Source organism: Manacus candei, unplaced genomic scaffold (genome assembly GCF_025592945.1).
Source record: "Manacus candei isolate 608988 ecotype Guabito, Panama unplaced genomic scaffold, ASM2559294v1 h1tg000025l, whole genome shotgun sequence".
NCBI lineage: Eukaryota > Metazoa > Chordata > Aves > Passeriformes > Pipridae > Manacus > Manacus candei.
The window spans coordinates 5,596,730-5,622,866 of NW_026138073.1; the positions used below are offsets into that span (position 1 = coordinate 5,596,730).

The 26,137-nt window shown below is 39.5% G+C and overlaps 1 long non-coding RNA gene across 1 annotated transcript in view; it reads right to left on the minus strand.

The window, feature by feature from the left end:
• Positions 1-26,137, minus strand: part of LOC127471668 (uncharacterized) — a 101,073-nt gene that overhangs the window by 11,124 nt on the left and 63,812 nt on the right. The window contains exons 7-8 of the long non-coding RNA XR_007904729.1: positions 18,234-18,357; positions 16,972-17,067 (exon numbers count right to left, since the gene is read on the minus strand). This is a non-coding gene — a long non-coding RNA (uncharacterized LOC127471668). The remainder of the gene's footprint in view (positions 1-16,971; positions 17,068-18,233; positions 18,358-26,137) is intronic.

Consider the following 26,137-nt stretch of genomic DNA (forward strand, 5'->3'; position numbering starts at 1 on the left):
GCATCAGCTGAAAATGCAAAGAGTTGGTCTGTTATATTCTTCTACTAGTTCATATGAGTTTACAAAGGTTGTAGGGGGCTCAGTGTTACTGAGAGGAGATCAGAAATCATGGATCTCTTTCTCTTGTATCATGATGGATCTGGTGTTATACTGGCATCATCTATCTTCCCAGGACTCAGAAAAACCTGGCATACACCATCTATGAGGGAATAATGTTACTGAGACACAAATGCAGGGAGTGTCCATGCCTGATACAGATTAAATCTCATCTAAACTTGGCTCTAACAACTGTAGAGGCACAGCTGCATGCCATGCCCGTTGTCCCTCACTATCAGAACTCTAGAAGGAGCTGTCAGCACAGCAGCATGACACCAGGCAGTGGAGCCAGGATCAGAAAGCCTGGGAATAGCACATGGTCATAAGGGAAATTCTTGACAGGAAGAGTCATTAGACATTGGAATGGACTGTCCAGGGAGGTGGTGGAGTCATCATCCCAGGAGGTGTTTAAGAAAAGAATGTACGTGGCACTTAGTGCTATGATCTAGTTGATATGGTGGTGTCTGGTCAAAGGTTGGACTCTGTGATTTCACAGGTCTTTTCCAACATAATAAAAAAAAAGAATCAGAAAAGCTTCTGTGACAATAAAGACAAAAACTGAGGTCAGGACAATAGACTCGAAAGGCACTACTTGATCCCCTCCTGGATAAGGATAGGGCAGTGTGTGTTTTTCAGTATCTGATCTTACACCATAAGGATTCTCCCACTCATGCTAGAACCTCGGTTAAATATTTCTGGTATCTATTTTGGCATAACTGATGAACTAGAATGCCTTTCCTGTCTCCTATGGCTCTCAGCATGGGTTGCCTATTAGGAGGACTGTGGAGCTGCCAAGGTCTGTGCCCGGTGGCTGTAGCACACACCTCTAGACCGAGATTGCACAGGGACACCTGGGATAGCTGGGTACCACTCACATGATGTACAGTGTGGTAGGGTACAACAGGTAGCAGCTACTGGTCCTTGTCTTGCAGAAATCACCAGTTTCATTCTATTGTCTTGCTGAGGTAGAACTTTCTGTGACCATCACAGAATGTCACAGAGCAGAGTTCAATGGCCCTTCAGGAAGATGCTGTCTTTGTGTAGAGCTGGGCACAGCTCTTAAGAACCACTTGCAGAAAATTTTTATTATGAATGTAGGAGCTTTTCCTTGACATAGATAAGGTAAAAAGGTAGTCATTGTGGAACAAGAACAAATATTCAAATGCCATTATCTCATCTTTATGGCTCACTCTATTAACAAAAAAATACTTTAAAAATATTTTAAATGGCCAAACTCCAGAAGGAGCTCTTACATATAATGACATAGCCTTGAGAAAGTGCAACTTGTCTTTGTTGCACTTCAAAGAGTCTAATCCTAAAGATAGCTTCCTAAGGAATAAATGCACTCATGAGTTGAACTAACCCTATTCTATGGAAGATAAAAGAGCTTTTCCAGGTAGTACTTGTACAATTCCAAGCCTTCAAAAGTGAACATTTTTTATTGAGGTAACTACAGAGGGAGGGGCTTCATTCAAGCCATGTACCCATACTCATACCCTATCCCATCAGCCCTTCCTCCCCAACCACCAATATCCTGACCAAGTGGCTGCTGCAGGGGCAAACAGGCTGTTTGTAGCTCAGAGGCTTCAAAAGGAATCAGTATCTTGGGGAACATTGAAACTCCCTCTTTTTCAGTGCTTAATGACTGATATATCTCTCCTGGTAAATATGGAGAGACAATTGGATGATTTTGGTAGGGAGGGTCAGATTGTTACAAACACTATGATGTCCTAAAAGACAATCAAGTAGAGCTGGCTAAAGAAAATCTCATTCTGTGAATTTTTGGCTTTGTCCTGATACATGGACTATGTTTTTCTCAAATGCCATGGGCATAATCTGGTCACATAATTCTGGAAAATGCCTGTAGAAATAATAATTTTACTAGTCAACAACAAAGACAGTAAAAACAAGGAGAAAAGTACTGCTCAGAGTGAGGAGAGCAGCAATGCAGGGAAAATCTCAGTATCTTTTTCAAAGTTTCAGAGCTGGACACTCCAACTTCAGCACTTACAAATTGAGTATACCCAAGATAGCAGGAAAATTCCCACTGTGAAAGGCAGCGTCTGCTTTTGAAGCAAATGTGTGAAATTTTACACCAGCTGAAGATCCGGTACTTGTTGTTGAATTTATTGAGCCTGAACTAAATCCCTGTGTAACCAATGGGGGAAAAAAAGAAAGGAATGAAAAAAAGAGAAACCCCTTCCCTTCAGCACTTCAGAGCCCAGCCTGGTTACGTGTGGAGCCCTCTGGGCCCTGTGCACGGATATCAGCAGCTCTCAAGCCATGACCAGCTGACTAATACAAGCATCATGACTCATTCCTGGTCTACTAAAAAATCCCAGAAGTACTATAAGTGGCACATATTTGGTCACAAAACTGCTATGAAAAGCTTACAGAATGATATATCTGAAACAAAGTACTCTCTGAAAAAATTTGGGGGTGAGAGGGACTAAATTTTCTCATTCACATCTACAGTGTCTACAGGGTAGTGAGCCTGGTACCCAAATCACAGATCAATAATATTCTGGCAAGATGATTCCTCACCATGCTTCACTTTGAGATAAATTCATGTAACGTGGAGAAGCAGCTGCAGGAGGAGAACAAATAAAACCTCAGTATTTCCTTGTGGCTGCCGAAATTTTTGCTGAATTCCTAATTTTCTCTCTGCATTTGATGGGTCACTGATTTAAATAAATTAAAGACATAAATCACATAAAAACTGTAAGTGAGGGACTACTTTTTCACTTTATGTTTATAAAGTATATTTATTTCACAGTGGTTTATGGCTTCAGCTGTTGTTACACTAAAATAGTTTCTTCCTTGGGATTTCTCTCTGCCTGGTTCCCAGAATTATAGGCTGCCCATTTCCATAGATTATGGGATCCTTAGGTGACTCTCCTGGCCAAATTCCACCATACAGCAATATGCCCTGAAACACCTCCACCTGACAAGAAACACCCCTTCTCTGAAATTCCAGCCGTGCCAGAGGCTGCAGACTCCCATCCCGCTGGTTTTGGCAGCCAGTCTTTCCAAGAGCTTTATCAGAGCACAGCTGGGACCGAAACCAAAGTGGTGCAGCAGTCAGGGATGCTGCAGGACTATGGCAAACACTGGGAAAAATCTGGGATAAACACAGTCACAGTTTTCAGGAACTCTCTGTGGCTGGAAAAGTGAGTTTACTCAATGCTCTCCAAGAAGTCAATCCTGTGGTTCCAGGAGCTGCCTGATGGGAGGTGCTGCTGTTTGCAGAGCTCTGAGCTGGCAGTAGCCCTCCAGATCTCCTGCACAGCCACAGCCCATCCACACCAGCCCCAGCAGCCAACTGAGGAGCACCAGGCTGGGTCAAAAAGTCACAGAATCAAATATTCTAAAAATGCAGATGTGACTCGAGCTTGCCACGCAGCCCAGTGGAGAAAGCAAACTGTCGGTGCCACATCTGCTCACACTTCTGCATTTATTACATTTGAAACGAAATTTTGACATCTATAAAGCAGAAAGAGCAGTTGTGGGTTTGTATTAAAACATCATTTGGATAAGCAATAACCAGTGATTGGTGTAAACATCTGTGATATTATCTGGCTATTTTCGTTTGAGTCCTTTCACACTGGGAAAGGTAAAGAGAAAAAGAAAAAAAATAAATGAAATTATCACACGTGATGGTTCAAATTTGGCTTTGTTAAAGATACATTCCTTTTGATTTTCCCATGCAATTCCCATAGAGTTAAGATAAAGATGTTTGTCTTTTCTATGGAATCAAACAAACATTCTGGTATTTTGGTTTGACTATGAATCATGCTCCTAAAACATTTTTGTTGATTAATTTTTAATCCCAAATTGATAAATTCCTGCTCACACAATAATGTTAACACTAAGATCCAAGCCTCCCTGAGCCCTTAATCTGAATTTCCCTTGTTAGTACTAATGGAGTTTAATTTGTCTATGAGAAAAATAATTAACTATGGCCGAAAACAAGGATGAGATGGAACAGACAAGAGAAAAGACACGATTTTTTATAGATGAAGCATGTTAGCCTTTTGTTAGGTAATAACAAAGCCACTTTGGTTATTAGTATCCACTATAGAAACACTGAGGAAATTTATTCTAGCCACAGAAAAAGCACTTCCACTGTTTTATAAAAGCAAATATTTTCTTCATGTATGCTGGGAGGGCAGAGTGGGAACCACTTAAAAGCATTTGTGGGACTTTCAGCTCATCGTAGTTTATGTCAGGCAAGAAAGTGATAAAAGATGTTGATTTTATTAATAATTTATATAAATCAGTATTTGTAGCCTGCTCGTTGTGTGGCAAATTGAAGGCCCACAGTACTAAACAACTCATTAGAAACACTAAGCATTAGGATTGTTTAATTGTACACAAGTTCACAACATGCAAACCATTAAATCACTTCAAAGGAATATATGTGCTTTTATATACATATCTCTTCCCTCCGGAAAGAACATCCATTTCATCCATTTCTCTTCCATCTTTTGGGGCTCACTGACTGCTCCATTATCCCTGCTCCTGAGGGGAATTCACAGCAATGGTCCCTGAGGAGCAGTGGGAAGCTGACCAGTGTGTGATCCAAAATGTGTTCACACTCGACCCCCACAGTGCACTGTCTTGATGTTACTTCAGGTGTTGTTTTTAAAACAAATGATCTGTGATCAATCTGAGAAAGCTTCTATTTACCACCCCCAACTGAGGTTAATAAGGAGGGACTAATAGTGCTACACTTTTTAATTTTAATCCAGTGGTTAAAAAGAATCACAATCTTTTCTTTTTAATGAAAACTTAATTGATAGCAATATTCCTTAACAAAATTTGTATGGTGAACTAAAGCAAAGAGTTCCTAGATATAGACTCAATCTTCCTTTTCAGCACAGTTGATCTCTGCCGTGTCCCAGTGGCACTTTATGAGTGATGCTTCTGTAACATACTACAAACATTTCTGTCGAATGCTGTGGGTGGAGCTTTTTCACTGCTTTCCCTGGTATTTTTGAGATATCAAATCATTATCTTCGGGGCTGTAAACTAGGGCAGTGTCTAGTTCAGTCTTCAACTGCAACTGGAAAATCATTCAGGCCATTTACTTTGTTTTATGCTTTCTTAGCTGACAGTGATTTATGAAGATAGCATTTCCTACATGTTAAAATTCTGAAAAGATCACATATTAAAGTGATGTCAAAGTTACCTAAACTGTAAGCTGAAACAATTAATTTAAGGCCTAATGCTGTAATGCCCACATTGATCAAATTTTTACAACTGCTTGCATTAAAAAGCTCCTTGATTTCGTGCATAGGCAATTATTATTAAAAGACTGACTTTAAAAAACCTCCTCTGTACACAGTAGATCAATAACCTGTCCAAGAAGCAAGGAGCTGTGGAAATGAATTATAGAGGGAACTGTGAAGATAAATTATATGGAATAATTAAATAAAAAACCCCTGTGTGTGATTGACAGGAAGAAGACATTTTTGTGAATATCTAGTCAACATTTTACTGTGTTTTTTTCATTCTTAAAGGATACAGAAAAATGCAAATTAGGCCTTTACTGTGGTTTTGGTACCTTTCTTAATTAAATTTAGTCTCAAGGGAAGGAGTTGTTTATGACTCTATACCGTGTGCAGGACTGCTTAGAGGAGACCAGGAAAAACATCAGCAAAGACGTGAGAAAGACACAGGTACATTGCAAAAGAAGCAGGAAAAAAGTGCCATGAATTTATAAAGAAATTGTAGCAGATGGCACAGGCTAAAGAAGAAGACGAGTGGGTCAAGAGATGCAGGGAAGAGGCTGGATCCAAACTCTCTGAACAGCCCCAGGTCTGGGCCCATCACCCAGTGTGGGCAGCCAGACCTAAACCTGGTGTCTGAATCTGGCCTCCTCAATAACCCAACATGACAGCTCCTCAGGTTATTGATTTGGTGAAAAACGGAACAAATAAACATTTTCGAATGTCAAATCATCCTGTCCATTACAAATGCCAGCCTTCTACAATTCGTGCCTTTTAGCAGAGGCTTCAGATTGATAAAGAAATGTTTCTGAAAGTGTAGGTTGGTATGGCTGCAATTGTATTATTTTGCTACTTAATGGCCTAGAACTGAGGACATAGTACATGTCTCAGTTTACTTTTCTGAGACAGCAATTGATAATATAAGTTAACATGGTATATGCTTTTTATTCATTTATGGGAAGCCAAAGTGATGAAATCACACAGCTTGAGTTTCATAGGCACAACAGTCATATTTATTTAGTGTGCCCTATTTACAGTGGATTTTTAAAAGCTGCAATCCACATGAGTGCCATCATATTAGGCTACAAGAAATTGTTCAGATTGTTTCCTGTTTCCAGCTTCTGTGCTAGGGAATAAACTGCTGTGTTAAAGATGTGCAGTGTGAGTAATGTGTGTGGTCATTCATATCTCCAATTATTTTTATTGTACAAATGAATTTATTATAGAGAACTGGAAAATGCCACAATTTGACATATTCTGTATTTAAATATGCATGCTTTGTATCTAGCATAGATTTATAGACAATATGTTTGTACAAGTGTATCTAGTAAGTTAGAGGGGTTTATTAATCTTGGAATTACTGTGATAGTAAAAGCATTATTTCTTCAGCCTCTCTATTGTTTAATAGAAATGACAAGTAGTTCAGACATTTGGAGATGAATGAAGCAGCACCAAGAGCAGTTCCCTTGGAAAAAACTCAATAAACATCTACAGTTGTAAATCTAACCACTTTTCTTGGCAAAACAACATTGAAGAACTGTTACAGAATTATAAAATGTTGTAAACCGGCCTTTTTAGGATCGAACAAGAATTTTGCTCTGTTCTGTTAAAGAATGATGGCTGATAACAAACCAGTTTCTCCTTCGCACTTTCCAACTTAATTACTTGAAACACTGGGTACTTCTACCACTAACCATTAGTTTTATGGTAAATCACATGACATTTTAGCCAGAGCCTGACAAACTCACTGTGCTGGGTTGACCAGGGCTGGATGCCTCCTCCCCCTCCTTCTTAACCGACCTGGGTGCCTGCAGAGTTGTTTCTCTCGCATATTCTCCCTCATCTCTCCAGCTGCAGTTTTGGTTGCACAGATACTTTTTCCCTCTTCTTAAATACATTATCCCAGAGGCACTGTCACTGTCACTGATGAGCTTGGCCTTGGCCAGTGGTGGGTCTGTCTTGGAGCCACTGGCATTGGCTGAGTCAGACACAGGGGAAGCTTCTGGCAGTTTCTCACAGAAGACACCAAAATCTGGCCACTCAAACCCAATGCACCCACTGGCTACAGTACTTTAAATCCTGCATTTAACAGTGAAGTTAGTTGGGATTACTCATAGGAGGTAAAGCTGAGTAGAAAGGTATTGTAGGTGTGTATTAGGGGGTGTATTATTTCCAGAAGATAAGATGCTCTGTACATGTTCCTAATACAGTCTTCCATCAATGCCCAGCCTGCTAACACTGTGAATGGAAGTGACTGATCTACAATTTGCATTCCCTTTTCAGTCCATCAACAGAACATTATTAAATCCATTGAGCCAAAAGCCATTAGAACAGCACTCACGTATGAAACAATGCACAGGTCTGCTTGTTCCCATTTTTATGCACTGCTATAGGACTATAAATATTCATCGTAATGTAACTGAAAATTATTGAAGTGAGAAAAAAGAGAAACAGGGAAGCCATTTGCTTCAATTCATAAACAGCATCTGTTGGGAAGTTATTCATAGATTGCTTCAGGGCCTGCTGAGCAGCAAGCCCATGGAAAAGGATGCCATTGCAAGCAAATTGGCCAAAACTGCAATGGAGATGCTATTAAACATGATTCACTGACAGCCAGGGAGCATGATCAGGCACCGGGTTGTTTTATGTCTTCTTTTATCACTGGGACACAGAAGTAGCCTCCAGCCAAAGTCTCACACAGCTCAAATTAGAAGAGCAACCTTCTAAGTATATTAAGACCTAACTAGTGGCAAGAGAAAGTTGCGTGAAGTGATATTATAGTGAATTCAGTTGTTTATTTGTCCCTACCTGGGGCACATGTAAAATCCCCTTGTGAATCAGGGTGGCTATAACCTTTTCTACTGTATAATTTTGGCCAAAAGGTGTTTGCATATCTTCTTGTAAAAAGGTGAATATGCAGCCTAATGGATAAGTGAAAAGCAATTAATAAGTCAATAAGCATCCTTTAGCTTCTCATTAAATTTCAAAATACAGTTTGGCAGAAAAGTGACACCATGCCAAAGAAAATTGCATCTGTGCAAATCCATAGAAGAGAGCAAGTACATTTTCAAGCATAGTTTATTATTGGGAATAAAGTACTCAGCTGCCAAATTTTGTTTGCTGATTTACAGAGCAGAGCCACAAAAAGGCAAAACTGCTCAGCAATTTTGAATTCAGTTCAAATGGTGCTGAGTCTTCAGCTAATGAACTGGCCTAAATTTTTCTGCCACCTGTAGGATTTATCAGACCATGAGGAATTTGAAAAATGCATTTGCAATCAATATGTGGACAAACAATTTTCCCAACCCCATTCATCCCCTTGTTGCAAATTATTTATACTTTTAATTAACTCCAGCAATACACTGACTGTAAGTAACTGAAAGTGCAGCCCCCTTTGGAACAGGGATGTTACATAGGCCCTCAGCTCATAAGGTGAAGGGTTTTCTTACATATTTTCTCTATTTTGCTGTGTTGTAATGGAGGCAAATAGCAAGAGATATGAAGCCATTTGAATGATCTTTTTTGACTACTTTTGAATATCAAAGAGTTGTTTTCTCTTTTCACAAAGATCTGGGGAAAGACGTGTTCTTCATCTGCCTGACCTGCATGAAGTGGGAGACCTTCATGTGACTGGTAGGCTTTAAATCAAGCACATAAAAATGTCTGATTTTGCAAACAAACAATGATATTTTCTCCTAAGAAAACATTAATCATTTGTCATTTGGTTTTTACATTTTGTTGTTGAAGTACAAACTTGACTGTGACTCAAGTGAGTGAAGGTCTTTTGCACATAAAAATGCCTGATTTTGCATGCATTTTTTGAGGGATATTTTGAGCAAATGCATTTCCAAAAATTAGGACTGTTTCATGCTAGGGGAAAAAAAGATAATTTATTCATCAAGTACCCTGGAATGTGATAACTAGCAGGCATCAGTTACATCTATTCATTAGACTCCTTCTCCAGAAAGTTAACTTAGCTTTAAATTATTCATTTAAAGGTTGGTACACTCTCTAGGAACAGTAGGAGATGTGGTGGGTGTGATACATTTAAGGGGTAACAAATGCTCAAGCACAGAGAAACCTCCACTCAACCACTCAACCTTTAAACAGAAGAAAAAAACATATTAAGAAGTTTCATCCAAATTTTCTTTATATTCCCTTTTGCCATAACATGTCCTTTTGCTATTCATTTGCTGGGAACCGTTTGCTAAAATAATTGAGATTTTACCAATAAAAGATTTTACTGAGAAAATATTTGTTGCCAGTAGATTACATATCTGAACAGCTACAAGATGTGATGTGCAGCTTCAGCACTTCCTGTTCAACATGAAGAACTACAGCACGTGATTGACGACACATAATATAACACCATACCCTGAAAGTCACAGATCAGGCTAAACTGTTCAAATGTGTGTGATATTATCACATCCTAGCGAGGCTAAATGAGAAAATCAATGTTTGACAAGTAAAACCAGATCATAACTTCAGAGATTAATTATTCATTGTATATAACTTGCTTGCCCTTTCATCTCTCCACACCCAAATTGTGTAATTCTATTAATTCCGTGTACACCCTGGTTTTAAATATGGAAGGATGTGGTCTGGCAGCCCCACATCCACAACTGGAATATAAGTGTGGGTTTTCCAGTTTGAGGGCACCAAGTAAATCCTGTTACTACCCCTCGTCTGTTAAGTTAAGTAATAAAATTAATGGCCCAAGTGCTTTCAGACTCAGGTTCCATATTCTCCAAGAAACTGTATTTTGTGGTGTATTTATCCCTGTCCTCTTACACTTCCAGCACACAGTAGAAAGTATTTGAACAAAACACTCATACAGATCTCTACTCATAACTTCTCTGCTCCCTCAGTGAAGCTTCAGGGACTGTTCTACTGGAATTGGCATAAATTTAGACAAAATAATTTTAAAGATGATCAAACTCCCCCCCCATTCTTGTTTATGAAGGAAGATAATTAATTTTCAAAGATGCTACTGCATATATTAGAGTCATTAGGAACAGCTCTAATTTCTGCCGAGACAATTTATGGAGATTTCCATTCCTTTATTTATTCCTTTATTAAATGAGGGAGATGCCATAGCAACCCCTGTCACACACTTCCATTCATGTATTGATTCAGCATTATTCAATCTGTATGTAGTTTCATTATTCAATTCCATATGCAGGTTTTAATGTCTCACATTATGCTGTAGACTCTCCAAATCAAAGCCATTCATTGTAATCCTCCCACATTTCCAGGTTTCTGAATAACCTGGGACAGAAAAACAATAACTCTCAGGAGCTAGCCTGGGTCTAGGAAGACTTTACCTATGAAGACTTTCCCCATGAAGACTTTCCCCAAATATTTTCCAATTGATTCCCATTTTGTATCATTTCCACCTAAAAATACCAACCAGATCAAAGCCCAGTCATTCATCTGAATTAACTAAATTTATAGTGAGAGGAAAGATAAACCAATCAGCTCTGAAACAGTCTTGCTCTGGCATATTTCCAGCAAAAGTCTATGCTATTCACAGGAGACTTGTCTTTTAAGACAAATTATTTTATAAAAGCTACATTTCTCAGTATAATTGCAATTTTTTACCACTGTAAACATTTTTGGCCATTCACCAAAATGGGGTTAGTCCCTTTTGTGACACAGATCACATCTTGAAGTGATAAAACCTGGATCATCTCAGCTTCCTCATAAAGGCCACCACTGACTGGTGGAATGGCAATAATTTTTCCTCCTGAATATCAGAAAGGACCTATACAATAGTCCATCAAACTACTTAACCACACAATTCTGCAGCATCACTCATGGGTCCAAAACCAAGTGTGAGCTGAAAACACAGGAACAGCTCAATACCTGAAGCCTGGCCTGGAAGTGTCCCACCTAACCAAGATATCTAATCAGCACATAAATCATGTGTGTAGCTGTTTTTAGGCCATTATGCAGCTTTCTACTCCTTTTTAAGTTCCCCTGGAACTACTCCTTCCTTGAGTTCAGCTATTCACCCAAGTTTATTTCTGTAAGCCCTGCCTTTGCTCTGTGGAGATGGGAGCTTGTTCCTCATGTACGCCAAGCCATTCCAGATGCTCCATGACCACATTAGCCACGCTCCAGGCCTGCCTTAGAAAAAGCAAAGCAAATTAGTTCAGACTTGGATGTGCATTAGAGTAATCCCAGGGTTATGAGTTAGAGTAGATAACTCCCACAGCCAGGAATATGGGCACAGCAACCTCTCAGGTAGACAGACCCTGAAAAGGGTTACAAATGTTCTGCACTGAGAAACTCTGGGATACATCTACAAAATCCTCCTTTGAGTTTCTTACCTCCTCTAGGAGCTAACACGCTTTTTGCCTGTTAAGGCTTTGATGCAAAAGAGAAGAGCTGTTCACCCACAGTGTGAGAGAAAGTTGGATAACCACTTTTAATGGCATATGGCATGTCCATCTGTTAAGGATATGGCACGTCACACATCTGTGTTCTGGCACCGGCCTGGGAGCAGAGCTGCTCCGAGCTGCTATCAACACCATCAACTCCCTACCTAAATAACAAGTGATGGCTTTCCCAGGAAGGGAGCTGCAAGCTCAAACCAGAGTCCTGAGCCACACCAGTGTGAATCACAGCAGTGCTTGTGCCTTGTGCACACAAATGTGATGGGGTGTCAGCACACCACAGTGAGAGCAGACTCTGCCCTATATGTGTAGGAAATAGAAGAAAAGAGAATGAAAGAAAAGCAGAACAACTCTCGTGTAAAAGCTTTGTTCACATCAATTGTTCTCAACAAGCCTGACCCAAACTCCTCTCACCAGACAGGCTGTGAGTAAAAGCAGTGGAGACATTGTCCATATTGGTTTAGTTTTCTGGTCATGCTCCGAATCTTAACAGATTCGAATCTTAAATCCCAGAGCCGGGTCTGCATCATGAGGTGCCTTAGCAGGCAACTGTATCCATAGTTTTAATGAAGACTCAAAAAATCTAAAGGTTCCTTTCCTTAATATTCATTATCCTTCCAGGATGGAGACTCTGAAGGCACAGGCCTAGGCAGTGATTAATTCTTAGGAAAAACCCACTGAGGCAACACCCAAATTTAACTAATCTCATCAGTTTTTTTCTTTAGAAGCAACTCTTTCTCATGTGCGATGTCAGGTGAGGAAAACTACGGAACCAGAAATCTTCCAACCAAAAATTATTCACCAGGTTTAAAGGAGCCTTAGGATAATAATTTTACTCATCTAATTATATTTCCAGTCCAAACAATTACATAAATAGGAACAAAAGTGAGAGTTCCCTATAGGCTGCTTGAAATACTGTTCACTCTCCAAAAATGTAATCGATATCTCTGGGGTAGTTCAGAGAGTGAACATATAATCATAAAATACAGGAACAGAATGTGTTAGCAGGGACAGAAAAAAAAGCAGAATAAATGACATGGCTTCAGCATGTAACCCAGGAAACAAAAATACCTCGTTCAGCTGGCATTTTTCAAAGTGATATATGTCAATACTGTTGTTCCCTTGTAGGTTAACTAAATCTATCAAAAATGGATACAGTCTAAGGCTTGGTAAAACAGTCTCTCTCTTTACAGCTGCTTTCTTGAGAAAGTTCAATTTGTATTACAGGAGACCAGCAGATAGAGAGTCACGTATCTCTCGCTTGCTATTCTCTGCCTGCCTTTGATTTTTATAAATTTGTACTGTGGTATAATCAGAGCTTTTAGCACTGAAAACATGCATTCTTTTTTGTTAGCAATTTAAAATTTGAAAACTCAGCAGCAGGAGGTTAAATCAAAAATCACTTGCCCTTATTCTCTCACTCAGTGGAGGGAAAAGTAACAATAAAAAGAAGCTTTTTGTTAGTCAGATAAAGCGAGTGCTTTGGGCACTGCAAACAGCACCAGGACAAGGGATTTTTAAACAATGGGCTGACAATTGCTAATCCTGAAAGGGGAGGAATGGCAGGAGGCTGAAGAAACAGGATTCAACTGCTTTTTCATTTCTACTTTCAAAGAGAATATGGAGCATCATAAAGCTTTCTAGCACTGTTCTTATCCATAAACATGGAACAGAACACCACATGCCTTTTTATTACTATGGATATATGGATTACTATTGGACATGCAGCACAAGTAAGTGACTATGCACAGGATAGGAGTGGAGGGTTTCCCAAGGCATATGGATGAAAGCATTTCCAGTCCTGCATGTGGAAATCTCTGTGTTTTCAGATAGATTATTCCTGCAGTCTAACACACAGTCCATTTGTGTGATAGTTGAGGGTAAGTACATTGTACATTAATAGTGCTTGTGTTCTGCAACTCTACAAGTCCTCAAAACCTAAGTGAGAAAAGGATATTTTGAATATTAAATAATAGTCACAATACAATATACTCATGACAACACTGGACCTATCCCAACAAATTTCCTCTTGCACTTAGCTACAAGTCAAGGATACTCAATTTTTTCATGGAGGGATAAACTACCTCAAGTCTGCTTGGATTCTTTCCCTATTTGATGTTGTGCCAATTTGCAGTCATCCCTTTGTCCTCTAAGAACATTAAGTTCAGTCTGTAGGTCCAGGGAGCTTTCTGTATAACTAAATTAACTTTAAAAAAATCAAAACAAACCAAAAAACAGTAGAAGGAAGAGGTTGTGAAGGACAAGCAGCATTAGCCTTCACAGCTGACAGCAGCTGCAGCTGCCCAGCTCTGTGGCACCCCCAAAACTCTCTGTTGGCTCCAACACCCAGCAAGTGGCTGGGTGAGACTCCAGGCAAAAAGCCACCACTAAGCTTTGTGCTGTCACACTAACAAATCCAAGGCTTGTTAGTTTAATGCTGCCTTTGGTGTGTCTCCACTCCACAACATTCACAGCAGCAACTGCAGCTCAGACTCACCCAGGGAGAGGCCAACAGATGTGGTGAGCTGTGCTCACAGCTAGAAGTGCAAAGTGTTTGATCAGCTGCGTGTAGATAATTAGTTCTATAATTTAAAAAGTTTCTGTTATTCCTTAACATCCACGCTAAGCTGCAGCTATAGAAGTGCTTCTCTAAATACCAACTGCCAGAGGAAATTTCCATTCATGGGAACTTTATTTTTAATTCAAGGAAGAACTGAAAACAAAAGAAATTTGTAAGAATGCTCAGAAGACTCACAGGCCAACTTTACATTATTTCTGTAAATTTTAATTTAAATAAAACAATAGATTGATTCCCAAATGCTGTTCAAATAATCTGTTAAGAAGTACAGTGCCAAATATTGAGGTGATCTTCCAAAACAAATATCTCCATCTTTCTGTTGGATAATTATTTAGACCACAACAGCTCTGAACTTTGGCAGTAGTGAGCATATGTATGCCATATTGGTTGATCACTCTTGCCTAATTTTTGCATATCACAGTGTATTTTAAGGATTAATGCCCAGTCAGTTCTGTCCACTCAATCCAGCTGTGAGTGGACTACATCTAGTCTCTGTTTTTCTAGGTGAAATCACCCATGAACATTCAGAGGATAACTTGCTCACAGCTCCCTTACACCAGCTCAGTGAGAATTTTCTCTATGGGAAAGTCAAACTGTGGTTCAAGTTGGAAAAGAACATGTAAGAACACCCCCTTTCCCTGTGCACTCTTCAGACACCACTCACCTTATCCTGCTGATTGTTACGACAGAAACTATTTTGTTTTTTTCTCAGCTCCTGAGAACCAGATCAGAGGGAAGAGGGGAATGGAAGTTACCTCTTTTGCACCAGAATCCTATAAGCTGCTTAATAAGTTTTAGTCTTGTGCAAATGCATTAAAAAAATGAAGCTATTCAGGCATCAATTTGTGCCTACTCTGGCAAAGAGCCTTCTTTATTCTCAATGCCTGTGACAGGAAGTTTGCATCTTGACTTCCAGAGTACAGACTGGAATTCGGAAAAAGAATAGAACATATTTCTAATCACAAATTTAATAGGTTTTATACTGGGTCCTTGAGTGGTAAAACAAAACTTTATAAATATCATACTTACTGCCATTCACTGGAACAGAACAGCAATGTTAAAAGCTTACATTTCTGATATTATATATTTCTGAGAGCTGCATAACTTTGCTGTATAAAAGCTTGGAAATGTTTGAGTGGGACTTCTGGTATTTCTCTGCATTCTATTGACAAGAGCACTACTGTATTCTTCTTATTTCCACAGAGCTTTTAATTGAAAGTATGCATCTCTTTTTTGAATATATAGAAACCACTGATTAAAGCACTGCCCAGTGCAGTGTATCTGACATTTAATCAACATTTACCCATTGTACTGGTTCTCAATACCCACAGCAAGATAAGGAAGGACTTTTGCTATTTTCAATTCATGTGTATCTGTACATGGCTTTAAAGGAGAGGCAGTGTTGAATTTCTTCTGAATTGCACCGTTTCATATCCAGGAGAAAGTACAGTGATGTGAACCTGCTACTTTTGTGCATTTATGTGGAACAGAACTTTAAAAAAATATCATATTATCAGCCCATTTCTGCAAATGAGAATGTTGTTTTTCAAGACAACAGCAACGAGGTGTTATATTGCAGAGCTCAGGCTCCAGATGAGAGATGGCAACAAAGAGCTCCTGGGTTATGTGATTACAGTCCTTCCCTCTCCCTGGTTTTATGAATGTACCTGGTCATTTGCAAAAACATGGCTAATCTCAGTCATGTAAAATGATGACCAGGAAGGTTTGCTCAAATATGAAGGGGCCAGATTTGTTCAATCATCACTGCTGCTGTTTTTTCATTCATTATTCTTACTTTAGATAAAAGGATCCTTAGGCCAAAGGGACTATAACCTTTGATATAGTGTTTCATTCAGTTCTTTGATGTGAATGAAACTCCTTACTAAAGGACAGTCAGTAGGTTTGGGGACAATTTAAGGTATGAACTGGACTATGGCCACCAACAGGACAGTAGCAGTATCCTTCACTTTCAGAGAGAGTGGTGGCTGCAGATATGAAACAATTTGAGTCTCTTGTAAAAATTGATTTGGAAATTAAGGTGGAGAAAAAATTATGGGATGATTTTCTCTCTCAGTCAGGGAAATGGTGCTCTGTGGAGCTTTGTGCTGCCAAGTAACTCACAGATACACTTATGAAGCAGGGGGATTAACAGTGCTGTTTGTTTTGCATTTCTTGATAGATTACCTATGATAAGGACCTTGAGAGTTAGATTTGGAATGCTTACTTTAAAAGTTTTCTTTGTATATACAGTGCTCTGCGTGTATAGAGAAAAAAATACATTCAACCTCCATACCCTTGTTTAATAATGTAGAGTGTTCCTGTTAGTTCTGTATCACTTTCTTGTAATTAAGACATTAGGTGTCTCTGTTACAGAAATATAACAAATTAACTTCTGCCTTCAAACTACCCTTACACAGTGCAGTTTTTGCTGTAAGGGAGATGCATTGAAGTGGCTGCTGTGTCAGCAATGCTCCTTCATCATGCTGTGCTGTGCCCACCACAGAGAAGTATGACCACAGGAAGCTCTTTCCCATCCCTTCATATCAGTCTACAAGGGAAGGGATATTCCAAAACAATCCAAGGAAAATGACTTTCAGAGCAAATCCACAACATTTTTTTTTCTGAGTATGTAGGCAGAAACACTAGAAATAGCAAATCCTTTCCTTACCACCATTCTTGAACTGCACTCTGGCAACTTTCTATTTACAACACATGGCAGTAGTACTCCAGCAACTGGAATGCAGTTAAATGCACATCTTTGCATCTGTAAAATACATATGAATGTTTAATAAACTATCAGATGACAGAGTTTTTAAGGCCTTAAGCTTGCTGCCAACTAATAGTAGTTCTCTTATCTAATGTTCATGAGTGCTTAGAAAGACTATTGTTTTTAAAACATTAATGACACCCCAAGGCTATTGCAGCAGCCACCCTGTATATTAATATAAATGTTTTAAGGAAAAAAGCACAGTCGAGCCCTCTTAAAACCAAAAGATTGACTTCATTTGAACTTAAACATATGCTTAGAGCTATGCATACATTTAAGTGTTCTGCTGAGTGGCATTTTTCTTCAAAGAACAGCCCTGTTAACTTCAATAAGACAATTTATATGATCATGTTCTTCTAGTCTTAAAGTATAAATTTACAATCCACTAATCGCAAGCCCAAACCTATGAAATACCATTATAATGAATTTATTTAATAAAGTTCACCTTTAGTCACTTCTAAGCCTGACAATATGTCTGTAAGGAATCTCAAGAACATGGGATTGCAAAACTTAAAGGGCACCAAATATGGAATTTTAGAAACCACATCCACACCTTTTTTTCCTCTCCTTTTATTGGACAGGAAATTTAAAGGAGGTCTTGATACCATTTCAAATATGCTTTTGCATCCAAGCAAAGGTACTTAGGAGCAACACAAAACTGTTTGCTGCTACTCAAACAACAGAAGGGAACAACCTAGAAATGCTGAAGCACTTTTCAGCCTTTTTATGAAACAGAGAAGGCAAGTTGCGTATCAAAGCTCTCTGAGAATTATGCTTAAAAGTCAATTTTGTTAATATTAAATAGGCCACGCAACACCCTTTGATTAAGCAAAGACTTTCAGTTTCCCTGTGAGAGCATCTGTTTATTCACAGTCTCTGCAGCAAAATCCTTTGAAAGGGCATTATTAGGTGAATGTTTTGGGAAGGGGAACATTGTTCCTGATCGAGAGAGTAACTAAACCTGACCAGAAAGAAGTTTCAGGGAATACAGCATATGGTGAGCAGGGAGGAGCTGTGCACAGTAGGGCACTGGGAGCCTGCAGCACACACAGGGACCAGAAATACTGGGAGCAGCCAGCTCAGGGCTCAGGAGTTGCAACAGGGGCTTATGAGGGGCCGTAAGGGCAGAAGGAGCATCTGCTGCAGCTCAGAAAATCACTTACCTGGTTTGCCTGGACATGAAGAATCACCAAAGATATGGGAGAAGTGGGAAGGAGGAGTTTTTATTAATATTTCATCTGGTGCAGTCACCTTCAGATTTATTTATGTACCAGGAGAGCTCATCTCCTGAAATGAAACAGCAAAAAATACGCACATCAAGTTTCAGCTCAGAGCTTGGATGACACATGTTGTACCAAAACTTAAGGATTCCATACTGAAGTAGGGGAGAGAGGGAAAGATACAGAGAGCCTCTCATCCCTGGGGATCCTGTGCATCCCCTGGAGAAGGGATGGGTTTCCCTGCAGCATAATTCAGATCAGATCTGAAATACAACATACATTTACCATGCTGGCTTTTCTGTTCTATAAAACATGAAGGAAACAATAGGGTGAAGCCAAGGAGAAATCCACCTTTTGTCCTGGACTTTGGGCTGAAAAAAAATAGATGTCATCTTTTCCACTTATTTTCCTTGATTAGAAAAGAAAAAAAAATGTTTTTCCTTTTCGGGGAAAGAATTCCTCATTTCTTACTTTGTGGCCCAGCCTTTAGTGGCTCTTGGTAACATCAGTGAGATTTGGACAGACAGCTGGAAGACTTGGAGGATATCAGGTGACTTGAAAACTAGGGAGAGAGCAAGAGGGAGAGCAGACAGATGGGTTTGGGCTGGGGGCAGAACCTCTTCAAGCAGCACAGATACTCCAGAAGAGAATGTGTGTCTGCAGCCTCACGGCCAGCTGTGGGAAGTCAGATGAATGGATAATATTTGCAGCAGGAGTGGAAGGAGGAATTATGGATATGGGTATCTGAATCTCTTAAACTCTTTCAGCAGTCCTTTGCTAAATTCTGCTCTCACTGCCATGGGGTTACTCTGCAGACTGTAAACTGATTTACAGACCCCACCCAAACCATCTGGATATTGTGATGACATTGCCTGTGACTGATTTGAGCTTTCCAAAGGGATTCGGGCACTTAATTTGTTTGAAAATCTAGGTACTGGCACTCTAAGAAGTTCTGCCATTGATTTCCAGGGTGGTAGGTTTTCACCTATGGCTTCACAACTATTGTAACACAGAAACACTTTCATGTGTTTGGAAAAAACAGTTTGCTTGGTTTATATCTACATAATAGCAACACCTGTTAAATAAATTGTTAAGAATCTTAACTATTAAGGTGTTCATTCTTTTAGGATAATGCATGATTTACTGTTGAACTTAACCTCTATTGAGATTAAAAGAGAGAAAGATGTGGTGGTTAAATAGCTAGAACACTGGCAGATTTTCAGATACCTTTCTCCTGCTAAAAGCAATATTGCTACTCATCCTCTCGAGCTTTAGTGAGTTAAAAGGTAGAAGAGAGCAGAGAGGAAGTTCTTAGGTCAAAATATTACAGAGTAGCTAAGCACAGAAAAGAAGAGAAAAAGCAGTCTCTCAAGAAAAGTCAGAACAAGGAACAAAAGCCTAATAATTTACAAGCCTGCTTCTAAAAACAGACACTGCAACGTATTTTCATTGCACTTTAGGCAACATTCCCTACTTTTCATTGAAAAGTGAGGAAAAGAAAAGAATACTTTGCTTTTGCATCTACCAGCAGTGCTTGCAATATTCATCTACTTGACCTGGCACTGGGAGAAAGAGAAATGAATTAAAGTACTGGTGGAAAAGCAGAGGTAGGAATATCTGAGTGGGTATTGTGCTTTCTTAGAAGCAGGGAGCTGTTCATATTGCAATTTGGGTCTGTAGTTTGAAATAATTGGCAGGGTGCTCAGAGCAGGTGGATGGTTATTTCTAGTCTAGTCTGTTCTGGTCTAGATCAAAATTAATTAATAAAGTAGAAAATGCTCTCAGCCTCTTGGCCTTTAGATTGGCTTTAGTTTTATTACTTATGAACTACCTGCAGCCTCAACTATTTTCTTTGTTTGGGTATGTAATTAATTATTATTCTCAGTTATGGCTGTAAGCATGACAGAAATCATTACATCATGCCTTATATGACGAAATCTGTTTTAATTTCAGCCTTCTTTTGTGTCTATATGCAGCCTATTGTGTGGCATAATCATCTCTCCTTTCCACACATTGCACTTCAGAACTGGCAAAGCAGAAGTGCCCTTTAAATAGAAATCAAGTTCTTCCCCAATTGTCTTCAACATCTGAGGCAAGGCTGCTTTTTGTCTGATTTTCTTCCTCAAGTCCTGCCCCTCTTGCTACGAGTATCACTCAGCTGAACAGCTCTATCCTCAGACTTCACAGGAAGGCGTGCACGAGCATCTGGGCAGGACAGCACCGTGTGCCTCTGAGGTAAGGAGTGAAAAATGTCACCGGCTGGATCCCAGACTGCTGACAGAGCAGGCAGCAGCAGGGGGAGCAAACAGGAGCAATTCAGTAAGTGATACACAGTCCCCGAAGTGATGCATTCTGAAGTTAGACAGAAAGGAAAAAGCAATCGGGGAATGTGTTTGCCATGGTTGGTAGCACTATTCCACTACTCCTCATGAGAAAGGGAAAAACTCTCTAATTTATAGCCATGAGAAGTGTTATCCCCGTTTGGCTGTCAGAGGGTCTATTAATAGTGCTGCTTACTAAATAGCTTATCTAAATTGCTCAAGGTGCTTTTTAAAGCTGGTATGATTGGCCCCATTAAAAGGACTGCTGAACTGAGGTCTAAAGATGCAAGTTTTCTTAGCTTGCAGTCCCTGGTTCCTGCACAACTGAATTCTGTAGGGGATCCTGCTGTGCCTGTGCTGCAAGATGAATTCTAGTTTGGCAGCAGATTTGGGCAAACTCATCCATAGGATCAATATGCCTTATGGCACAGGTAAGTTGAAGATGTCTGTATTCACCCCATGAATATGAATTTGAAACCTGAAGGGGACTGGTCTTGAGTTTATTGGTGTTCCTTCCAGACAGACCATAGGAATGAACAAAGCTCAGATCCCCTCCAGGTCTGTTTCTCTCTAGGGACTTCCACACATGGACACTTAGTACGGCCATCAATGAGGATGGATGAGTCTGACCCTGAGAGTGGGGATGAACCTCATAAAGACAGATAATATAAGACCTCAAGAAATATTCCATTAGGAGGGAAAGAGTCCTTTTAATAAGATTTGTCCTGTATAAAACACTCCTGCCTTTCAAAGGCACAGAATTTCCTGGGCAGAAGGAAGAGTGGCCACAGAAGCTGACATTTTCATTAGATGGAGAAATAGTACATTATGCTGCTCTTGTCTAGTCTAAGGTCCTAAATTTTCTTTCTTTAAAAGCCATATATATCTCATGGCAAAAGCAGGCAGTTTGTCAATGAATGACTAACCACCAGAGCAGAGCACCATCTCACCATCCTTTGGTAGCTATTACACCTGAGCAGTATTTTTTGGAAGAAACTGGCAAATATGTGTAGGCTGAAGCTTTCAAAATAAACGAAGAGAAGCTTTACCCTTTCGTTTCCAAATTGACAAACTAACTTTCAGCCCAGTTTTTTCACAGGTTAAAGATTTCAATTAAAAAAAATTCTCTATGTTGTAACTCTGTGTCAGTCATGCAACCAAAAAGTTGCTCTGAATTCCTAGGGCACACTCTTGCTTCCCACTCAGGGAGAACTGAAAGTATCATATGTACAAGCCCAGACAAAACAGCACAGTATTGCAGGCTACTTACACAATCCAAAAAACATTGCTACGTGACTACCCTGAAGTAAGTTGTCTTGCCATTTAAAATGCAACCTCCCCAAAAAAAAGGTAAAAAAGAAACACTTTGAGCTTTCATTTTATATACTTCACACCTTCACAGACCATATGAGAGAAGACAATCTTTCCCATCACAGAAGGTCATGATCGCCTCTCTGGAAACCAAACCAAACCAAACCAAACCAACCCCAAGAAGTCCAGAAATCATTTTTATTCCTACACAAGCTTGAATCACAAACATGTCTTTCAGGCCATGGCTCTGCTTTACTCAAGTTGGAATTGCCAGGTAACCTGGCAAGAAAAAAAACCAAGAAAATCAACTTTTTTTATAGCCTGGCCTTCTGGGTCACAAATTTAAATTATACTTTCGAGACTGAACACTAAGATAAGCTGAAAGATTTGGTAAGAGCCAAACATGAAATGTTTGCAACTGGAAGAGTAAAGAGTTTTTTAAATCTGCACAGCATCTGATGTCTAACCTTGGTGTCAGAAATGAAATAGAAGCCCTTAATTTTTTTTTCACTAACCACAGAGGAAGGTTGGGTCCCAAATTTGGACCTAAGCAGCCTTTTGCTGAAACATCCAAGGCAGCCTCAGGTGGGTGGTGTGAATAACCCTTTGGTTACATACCACAGAAGCAGCATTTTGTAATAGAACTGGAGGAAACCTTGGCACAAACTGGTTTACACCCCTTGTCCTGAGGTTTTAAAGAATTCTGACACCAGCAGGTTGTTTCTCAGCAGCACAGACATTCCTCCCTATGTATACAGCCATGACTTCATGCTGCATTATTAAACATAACTTACAATACAGCAGTTATTAGCAGGGAGGCTGGGCATTGAATACAGCACTCTGTAAAGACCTGGTACTTTAGCAGAAGGACAGATATTTGAAAACAATATCAACTTAATTTCCCTTTCTTTCCTATGCAAAAACGCTATAAAGTCTTAGATTTTTTCCTGTAATTTGCTTAATTGATTAACTTGATTGATGTAGATGACTGAACAAAGGGTAAGGCAATGAAAAACAGGCCATTATCTTCATTTGTTAGCATAGTTTGATTTTGTGTAAATATTTGTGTTCAAATTTATTCAGGTTCTTACACTAGAGAGCATTTTTCAAAAGCAAACAATTCTTACTAATGAAAGACTTGTCACCAGAAATTTCACTCCCCAAAGGTAAAGAGGAACTGACTTCATCAGCCACATATTAAAGGAATTGAATTGAAATCATAAGCAAGAGAGTGACTGCAAAATGAGCTGTGTTGGAGGGTGCTGCTCCTCCTGGTCCCAGTAGCTGAGAAGCTGCTGCTCTTGGTTTGGATTGACACTTTTTCCAGCGTGTCAAATAGAAAACTAATACTCTATTTGTTGAGCTGATCCTCAGTGGCTAAATTTGACTGAAGTTCAAGATTCACTTTGTAAAGAAGTTGTCCTTTTGATAATTGTGCTGTGCTTTGTTTAGGAAACACAGAGCAGAGTGAATTGTGCCTGTGATGATAACAGGCATTTGGCTTTCAGATTTTGATTGTGCCATTAAAAAATGTGGAAAGATTGTTACTAAAAAAGAAGGTCTTGATAAATGATATAGAAAGATTGTTACTCAGAAAGAAGGCCTTGATAAATGATATGCTAGAAGAGTTGGAAGCAGTGTGGGGAAAAGGACAATCACAGGAATCGGCTTAACTATTGATTGAAGAAAAATGCTTTTGTCCCAGGAATATTAGTATAGAAGGAGGATGGTTCTGAAGTAAATGCATGTTCTTTCCTGTTCACTGTGGCATTGCTTTAATTTCACAACTCAGTAGCCCAGCTATCACCTGAGTTCCTAAAGAATTGAATAATTGATCCATAATTAATGGACACACAAAGCAGGAAAACAGCAGTAGGATACAGCTAATACCAGAGTCCACTTTGGGGAACGAGGCTGTGTACGTGTCCAACTTTTGGAAATTGTTTTATTAACTTCTATTAGATCTACATGGCCACATGCTGAAAGCCACTTTAAAAAGCACAAGGCATTTGGGAAAATTCTATGTACATATGCCAATTTACTTGCTATGAAGAATAACCTTATAAGTTCAGTAAATGCACATGGAGTTTTGTGCAGGGTGATTCAAATTCACTCCATGGCCACAGTAATCAAGAGCTTTTCTTTGTACAGATGGAATGAACTGGTGGCACTTTCACATTCAATCACGCACAAGGTATCTCAAAGTTTACATGAAAAGTAAAATTTTGACATAGAGGTTTCACCCTGCCCTCATCTTCTCCCCAAAGTTCAATTTACATGGTCAAAAAAGCAGTTATTTTTACCTGGCCTCTGGGCATCTGGCAGTACTACAAGTAACATTCCTTGCTTGCTGGGCTTGTGGAGGAGACGACCTCCTTGCTTCCAACCAGACCACTGTGGAAAGAGAGATCATTCAAAGGCTTCCCATATTCTGGATTTTCCCTGTCTCCATCCTTGTGCCAGCATTATTCACCCACATGCATATGTGCTCCCTGAGTATGGGCATGTACTCTGCAATTAGCTCAAGTTTAAAAACTCAGGTTACCATAACACCCAGCTCTCAGATATGAACAGATGGCATTTATAAATGCACAGAAACTGGAAGGTGATCCTCTACAGCAAGTTTATTTCTGTCAGCCTTTCAGAGTCATATGAAAATTATAGAGTATTAATCCATTGATCTGCTGAGCAAGAGAAACAGAGCAAACTGGCTGCTTTGAGTACCTCTGGCTCTCAATGTGACTTTGGCAAATGAAAACATGTATAGACACCTACAGAGGTGGGTTATCAGTTAAGTCTACAGTACTTGTTTTTCAACACTGGCTCTGTTCTGATGGCTGCCATTCAGAGTGTTCCCAAGAAGAAGAATCTCAGAGAGCTGCATGGACACCTCCCCATCCTGCAAGGCACCAAACATCTCCTGCATGTTTGTTGTGTAACTTGGATATCAGCCAGCAATGTGCAATTAGAGAACACAAATGAATTAAGTAAAAAGGACATAAATTCACAGAATCGTAGAATGCACTTCAGAGAACAGACTGAAAACAAGGCTTCTGTCCATCCCTAAACACTGTCAGTCTCTGAAAGCCTCAAGCTGACAGCAGTTTGGATTCTAAAATAAAGACTCCATTTCCCATGTACAGCAGATGGAACTAAATGACGGAATGTGGATAAATATAGAAGACTAAAAAATATAATATCTATTTGAAGCAAATAAATCACCAAGCTCATAACCAAAGGTACCCACCAGAAGGAGCTGACCAGCACCAGCAAGCTCCTCCTGAGTTGATGCTTCCTCCTCAGAAGAACAGGCAGGTTGCTGGGCACTTGTCAAGCTCCTGCATAAGGAATACTCCTCAGACACCTGGTCTGTGGTAAGGAGTGTTAGGGTGACATACATGAAAGGCAGAGAACTGCAGCCAGGAAGTTCTTCTGTTCATTGACTGCTGATAAATTTGGATCAACAGTATGTGTAACATGAGAGCTGTTTTGAAAAGAGCTGGTGATCACAGTCACCTAGAATACGTCAGGAATAATGTTAATGCACTTGCCTGGGATTTGCATGTTGTGGCTTCTGACTGACCAAATGATTCAGTGAAGAAAAGTATCCCCACAGCAGCCAAAGGCAGTTTGCCTTTTCCTAGTCTAAAACTCTACATCAAATTTCATCTCCAGGCTTCTTGAAAACTGGTGGGTTAGGGTTGGATTTTTTTCACTACATATTTTTTGTTGATGCTAAAATTTACCAGCAGAAAGAATCTAAATGCAGTCTAACTTCAGAATGAGTCTGCCTTATTTAAAAGAATGTGCCAGAACTTGTTCGTTCAACCGAAGCATAAAGATTCAGAATAATTAACATAAACACAAGTATCATCTATGTTATGGAGATGGATTCCTGTCAGGTGGGTGTACACGGTTGCAGTGTGCATAGCCAGATGCTCTAGTCATTCTTTTAAAGGACCTAGAACATTTATAATGATTAATCACATTTCTAAAGCAGTAATGTATGCTACCATCTGTTTAATTAAATCTCATACTTCCAGACATACGCCAGTCAGCTCACAGGGGTCAAACATTATTTTCCCCCTTTATACATCAGGGAACAATTGGTTTACACCATTATACTCTTTATACAGTCCTTCTGGTTTTAGGTACCAACCACTAATAGAGATATGACTGACAGCATGACAGGAGAAAAAACTATTTTAAAATGTA